This window comes from Palaemon carinicauda, chromosome 9, assembly GCF_036898095.1.
Source record: "Palaemon carinicauda isolate YSFRI2023 chromosome 9, ASM3689809v2, whole genome shotgun sequence".
Taxonomy (NCBI): Eukaryota; Metazoa; Arthropoda; class Malacostraca; order Decapoda; family Palaemonidae; genus Palaemon; species Palaemon carinicauda.
The window spans coordinates 104,635,030-104,642,440 of NC_090733.1; the positions used below are offsets into that span (position 1 = coordinate 104,635,030).

General features: G+C 51.8%; 1 long non-coding RNA gene across 1 annotated transcript in view; it reads left to right on the top strand.

The window, feature by feature from the left end:
- The window catches only part of LOC137646817 (uncharacterized), a 17,164-nt gene continuing 9,753 nt past the window's right edge, over positions 1-7,411 (top strand). The window contains exon 1 of the long non-coding RNA XR_011045463.1: positions 1-726. This is a non-coding gene — a long non-coding RNA (uncharacterized lncRNA). The remainder of the gene's footprint in view (positions 727-7,411) is intronic.

Below are 7,411 nucleotides of genomic sequence, written 5' to 3' on the forward strand. Positions count from 1 at the left end.
CACAACAAAGCATGCCTTACGGCATGCATCTTCACAACAAAGCATGCCTTACGGCATGCATCTTCACAACAAAGCATGCCTTATGGCATGCATCTTCACAACAAAGCATGCCTTATGGCTTGCATCTTTACAATAATGCATGCCTCATGGCTAGCATCATCAAAGTCTGCATCTTCGAGACAAAGCCTCCTTATGACTTGCAGCATCGAAACCTACAAAGCTGCCTTATGGCTCGTGTTATTGTAACCTACATCTTCAAGACAAAGCTTGCATCACCGAAACCTGCATCTTCACAATAGTATTGTCTTACAGCTTGCACCATCGAAGCTGCATCTTCGTGAAAAGCTGCCTTACGGTTTGCACCATCGAAACCTGCATCTTCGCAACAAAGCTGCCTTATGGCTTGCACTATCGAAAGTTGGGTCTCCACAACAAAGCATGCCTTACGGCCTGGATCTTCACAGCAAAGCTAACTTATGGCTTGCTTCATCAAAACCTATAACTACAACAAAGTTGCCTTGTGGCTTGCATCAACGAAACCAGCATCTTCACAGTAAAGGTGCCTTACGGCTTGCATCACTGAAACCTGTATCTTCATAACAGAGCTACCTTATGTCTTACTTCATCGAAATACTCATCTTCACAAGAAAGCTGCCTCATGGTTTACATCTTCACAAAAAAAAGCATAACTTGAGGAATACATCAATAAAACCTGCAACTTCATAGGTAAGTGCTAAAAAAGTACTTGGTACAAAATCATATTTTTTTATTTTCTATGGATTTTATTAATTTTGTACCATTTTGAACATTTATTTATCTATAACTTCTTACAAAAGAAGAAAATCTGGAAACGAATAAACACAGAGTTGTAGACATAAATAAATTCAAATTGGTACTGTATTATTCACTAAATACCCCATGTCATAATTAATTAATGGAATTTCTAACGCACTTGTAAAGACTGATGCAGTAAGAATGATTCGAAGTTTAGGCTATTTGTAGAATAGGAAACAATGATACAGAAGTAACTCGAAGTAGTTTATGAATTGGTAGTTGTTCCATAACTGAAATACAAACCACGCTATTTACATGGGGTAATTACTTCGGCGTAGCTAAATGACGAGCCATAAGAATTTTAACGAGGGTCCACTACCCCTCCGTCTGTTAGCGGGGGGGGGGGGGGTTAGGGAGGGGTAGCTTGCTACCCCTCCCCCGTCACACACAGTGCGAACCTCACTTTACTTTTGGCTCGGATGGCGATCGGATGTCTCTGCTCCCATCCTCACTTGACGGCCATTATTGTTTTGTCTTTTTAACTTACCTTTTCTTATACTTAATATATTTAAACATTATTGGTGTTTATATATATTCTTGTGTATAGAAAATAGTAAGTTTCCTTTGCTTTCAGTGTTGTGCGGTGTGTGTTGTGTACGTCTACGAGAGTGATCACCGGCTTAGTCTAGGCCACCACGATTCTCTTCTTGGTCACGTCCGTACACTCCTAGGCCACCATGGTTGCCTTAGTGGAGTACGGCCCCTCTCTCGAGGTCGTTCACCTCTTACTCCGTACTACGGCTATGATAGGTTCTCGGACGAGAGTCGCTATTTCGTTTTGTCTCAATTATTTTTATGAATATAATTGTATTTTTAACTTTTCAGCTCGGTGAACACGCCCTTTGGGGGTCTGTGTTCTTTGGAACATTCAAAGTCAGTTACATATTTATAGTTGTTATAATTCTGTTTAGTTAAGTTTTCGTCCCCCCCCCCCTCACCTGTGTATGTCAGTGGGGGAGGAGGGTGCATACCTACTTTCGTTCTTATGTTTTACTTTCCTGCTGGGTTTCTCTTCGGAGTTTCACCCGGGGGAATTTCTGTTAAATAATTATTCATTTTTATTTCCAAGTTTACGATGCTGTTTCTTCGTGCCTGTAGTGTGCCTTCGAAGCTGAGCTGTCCTGTTTATGCCTGGGGAATCTGCTGTCGCCGCCGTCTCTCTAAGACATCGTCAGGGGTGTTCCCTTCTCTTAGAAGTTCCCCCGTGACTACTGTCAGCTCTTCAGTGCATCCTAGAACGATAAGGAGATTCGCCTCCAGGGTAGTTAGTTAACTTCCCTTCTTCCCTTCCTGGTCCTTAGGCGGTTATGCTCTTGGGGCTGAGCGACCGCCCTTGTAAACTGCTCAAGGGGTTGAGCGGTTGCAAGGCCGGACCATGGTACTAGCGACTATGCTCTCGGGGCTGAGCGGTCGCTTGTGCAGCTACGCTCAAGGGGCTGAGCAGCTGCAAGATCAGTCTTGCCCTCTCGCGTTCGCGAGGGAGGCCGCAACAAGAGCTCCTCTTCGGAGGATTGCTCCTTTTTGTCTCTTCTACGAAGTGTCTCCTCCCGTTCGTGTGAGGGGACACTCACAGAGACTTCTCTCCGGAGGATTGTTCCTGTTTACGTCAGCTGATCTTACGGCCCTTGGGGCTTCATCACCAGTCTCTCCTACGAAATGCTCACCTCTCTCGTTCGCGAGAAAGGCCACTCATAGAGACTCCTCTTCGGAGGATTGTTCGTGTTGGAGCAGCTTGCTGTTCAGTCACTAACACTTCGGTGTTTAGTGACAGGGAAACTTCGGTTTCTCTTTTTCCCTGACCCTTCAGGGTCTCGGAGCTTTAGTTACGCAGATCCCTTGGGCTCTCGTAACTTTAGTCACTTCTACACTTCGGTGATTAGTGACTGGGAAACTTCGGTTTCTCGTTGCGCTAACCCTTCGGGGTCTCGCAACTCATCCCCTCGGGGCCTCGCGACTCAGGTTACGATAGCCCTTTGGTCTCTCGTGCCCTCAGTGGACCTGCTGACCTGCCGTATCCGTTCCTGACTGCTGACGCGCTCTGGGCGCCCACGCTCCCCGTTATCCAACGGGCTCCTCTCTCCGGGGCAGGAGAGGCTTTCTCACACCGTAAGTCCCTTAAGCGCCAGGTATCTCCTGTTCGCCAACGTTCCCTTGCTCGCTAGCGCTCGGCTGCTGTTCCTGCTGTTCCTGGGACTGCGTTCCAGAGACACCCTGTTCCAGAGGCTGCTACCAACGTTCCCTGCGCATTTGCGCACATCGTTGGAGTTCCTGAGATAGGGCACAAGCGCTCACCAGCGGTCAGCCTGCGGTGTCTCCAAGTCTCTTCTATGAAGGACACCTCTCCCTTTCGCGGGAAAGGTCCCTCACAGAGACCACTCCTCGGAGTGTTTAGCAGTGCTTCCAGTTGATCGTCGGCTCTCTGAAGCAGACCTACCTTGGTCCTCTTCAGGGGATGCCCTCCCTTTTAGGGACACATCCCAGTTCCTGATGTACGAGTTAGCTGATCCTTCAACCTAGCGCGCGTGCGCACTCTCTCCGATGGTCTTCTGTTTCGTTCTAGACGGACAAGGGCTGACGATATTCACTCGTGCGTAAGCGCCGAAGATCGTTCACGCGCGGGATGGTTTCCCACGCGCGGGATGGTATCCCACGCGCGGGATGGTTTCCCACGCGCGGGATGGTTTCCCACGCGCGGGATGGTTTCCCACGCGCGGGATGGTTTCCCACGCGCGGGAATGGTTTCCCACGCGCGGGAATGGTTTCCCACGCGCGGGAATGGTTTCCCACGCGCGGGAATGGTTTCCCACGCGCGGGAATGGTTTCCCACGCGCGGGAATGGTTTCCCACGCGCGGGAATGGTTTCCCACGCGCGGGAATGGTTTCCCACGCGCGGGAATGGTTTCCCACGCGCGGGAATGGTTTCCCACGCGCGGGAATGGTTTCCCACGCGCGGGAATGGTTTCCCACGCGCGGGAATGGTTTCCCACGCGCGGGAATGGTTTCCCACGCGCGGGAATGGTTTCCCACGCGCGATCTTCGAGGCCCTTTAGTTTGTTCTAGACGCACAAGGGCCGACGATCTTCACTCGCGCGTAAGCGCCGAAGATCGTCCCCACGCGGGATAGTTTCCTGCGCGCGATCTTCGAGGCCCTTCCGCGCGCGGTTTCCCGCTCGCGATCGTCGAAGATCGTTAGCTGACGATCTTCTGATATGAGCTAGGAGCGCAAGCGCCGACGATCTTCATAACGCTATTGCGTTCTAGACGCACGCAGGCCGACGATCTTCACACTCGCGCTTAAGCGCCGAAGATCGTCTGCGCGCAGGATGGTTTCCCGCGCGCGATCTCCGAGGCCCTTCCGCTCGCGATCGTCAAAGATCGTTTGCCGACGATCTCCTGATACGCGCTAGACGCGCAAGTGCCGACGACCTTCATAACGCGCGTAGGCGCCGAAGACCATCTCACGCGCGGGATGGTTTCCCGCGCGCGATCTTCGAGGTCCGTCCGCGCGCGATCTTCGAGGTCCGTCCGCGCGCAATCTTCGAGGTCCGTCCGCGCGCAATCTTCGAGGTCCGTCCGCGCGCGATCTTCGAGGTCCGTCCGCGCGATCTTCGAGGTCCGTCCGCGCGCGATCTTCGAGGTCCGTCCGCGCGCGATCTTCGAGGTCCGTCCGCGCACGATCGTCGAAGACAGTCAGCCGACAATCTTCGGATCCACGCTAGGCACGCAAGCGCCGACGATCTTCATAACGCGCGTAGGCGCCGAAGATCGTTCCGCGCGCGGAATGGTTTTCCGCGTGTGATCATCGAGGCTCACGCGATCATTGCGGATTATCCGCTCGCGGTTTTCCGCTCGTCCTCGGGCGGTTTTCCGCTCGCCCACGCGTAGGATGGTTGCCCGTGCGCGATCATCACGGATCGTCCGCTCCCGGTTTCTCGCGCACGATCGTCGTAGATCGTCTGGGCTAGGGCACCAAGGGTTTTCCGCTCGCGATCACCGACTATCTTCTCTCGCGCGTGAGCGCTGGCGATCTTTGCACATGCGTGAGCGCCTACGATCGTCTGCGTTCGCTCGATCGCCAACGATTGTCTTACATAGCCAGAGATCGTACGCGTGCGGGCACCAATGGTTTCCCGCCCAATATCACCGACGATCTTCTCTCGCGCTAGCGCCGGCGATCTTCGTACACGCGTAGACGCCGAAGATTTTCCGCGTTATTTCTTCCGCGCGTGGGATGGTTTCCCACGTGCAATCGCCAACGGCGCTCAAGCACCGGCTATCTTCTGTCGCCGAGATCGTCCGCGTGTGGGATGGTTTCCCACGCAATTGTCCACGATCTTCTTTCACACGCAAGCGCCAACGATCTTCATACGAGTGGAGCGCGGGGATCGTCCATGTGGGCACCGATGGTTCCCCCCGCGCGATGGCCGATACGCCCACGCGGGTACGCGTGCGTGCGAGCACGGTTATCCTGCTACGCACGTTTTATTCACGCGCTACCTAGAACTGTGCTTTTCGCGCGATCATCAGCGCGATCAGCTCACCGTTCTCCAACACGATCGTGCCCTAATTACATTAGGGACTCTGGCGGTCAGGCCACCTTCGCGTTCCCCTCCGCTGCCGCAAAACAGCGCCCTCTCCGGAGGAGGGGAGGTTTCCGGACAGGTCAAAGGCCTCTTCTCCCTTCATTGCGGATTCTCTACAGGCAAATCCTCTTGTGTCAACTCCTCCAAGGGATCGAACGATCCTCCTCCCTCCAGTGGGACTATCTGTCGGCGCGACGGTCAGTCAGCAACCCTGGTGGGACGCCGTTGTCCGAGCGCTTACGCGGGCGATGAGCCTGTGCTTTCTGACTGGGGTCGCTAATCAGTAGCAACTTCCTCTCCCCCTGAAGAGGGAGAGAGGAATCCCTGACATGGTATCTCCTCCAAGGACTATCCTGTCCCTTCGCGAGTCCTTAACGCAGGCGATGAGCCCTCCTCGGACTTCTTCCCCCTCCCCTGAGGATTAGCATTACCCATCCCCAGGAGAGTTGGAAGATCTGGTCCTCTCCCCCATCACACCAGAGGAGGAATCCCCGCCTCTTCCTGAGAAATCTTCTCGTGCGGAGGGGGCGAAAGTCTTACATCCTTCATTACTGGAGTCCTGTTTCCCTCCTAGGAGGGAACCGAAGGCCCAGTCTTCCGCAAGGACCCGACAGGAACCAGATGGACCCTTGGAGCATGTCTACGAGTCTACCCAGGGAGAGCCTCCGGGGACGGGAAACCTCGCTGCCAGTCCATCAGGAGGAGAGCTCCAGGGGTCGGAACTTGCGTTGTGGCAGGTCTTGACCCTCAGGAGGAGCCTCAAGGGGACCCCAGACCCAGAGATTCCTCTTCGTAAAGGGAAGGATACGGTCCGGGACCGAATCTACGCCACCCAAGAACTCCCTTGGGCCGGTGCAGCTTTGGGCAAAGCTGGTCTCAGGGAATGAGGAGTGCCAGAGACAAGGCCGAGGGCTAGCTCTTTGAGCTTGCCTCCTTCAATAGATCCGGTCGGTAACGAGCCCTTCCCTCCTCCCTGGGTAGGGATTGGTAAGGGGACGGGCCCTCCGGGTAGAAGTCCAGTCCATGTTGAAGATGCACTCCCTCCAAGAGGTGGCCAACGGGTCTCGAGGCTTCCTTAATCGTCTCCTCCCTGGGAAAAGGCGTCTGGAGGCTGGAGACCGGTCATCGACTTCTCGACACTGAACGGGGTTGTCAAACAGTCTCCGTTCAACATGGCGAAGGCAGACGCAGTCAATCTTGCGGTGAGACCACAAGACTTCATGTGGACACTGGACCGGTAGGCCGCGTACTCCCAATCCCGGTCCTCCTTGGTCCAAAAAAACTTGGACGAAAATTGGTATTACACACACACACACATGCACACACACACACACACAAACACACACACACACACATATATATATATATATATATATATATATATATATATATATATATATATATAATTTGTGTGTGTTTTGTATTTGCAGTGGATATTTGAGACGTCAAAAGATAATAAAGAATTGAAATATGACTACTCGATTTGTAACTTTTGTATGCTATTGCTAACAAAGAGACAGCCCTTTACTGTCTTTGGTTCGCTAAGGTTTCTGAAGGCTCCGCCCATTTCGTAGAAGTAGTAAGAAGAGCAACACCTTGTCTGTTTTGTCATGGGAACACTAGAGACATCTAACGAAAGATTTCCCCCCGAGTGTCGCCGTTCTTTTGATTCTAACTGCACATCCCTCTATAGTCGGTAGAACTACTGTTTAAGTAATAGGTGTGAATTTCTTTTCAAGTAATTTTATTTGGTGGATGACTTTTATAGTACTGTTTTCCTAATTAATTTCAATATCCTGAAAGATTATTTGTGCATGTTTTAGAAGCCTCATTATTATTATTATTATTATTATTATTATTATTATTATTATTATTATTATTATTATTATTACTTGCTAAGCTACAACTCTAGTTGGTAAAGTAGCATGCTATAAGCCCAGGGACTTCAACAGGAAATATAGCCCAGTGAGGAAAGGAAACAAGGAAAAATGAAA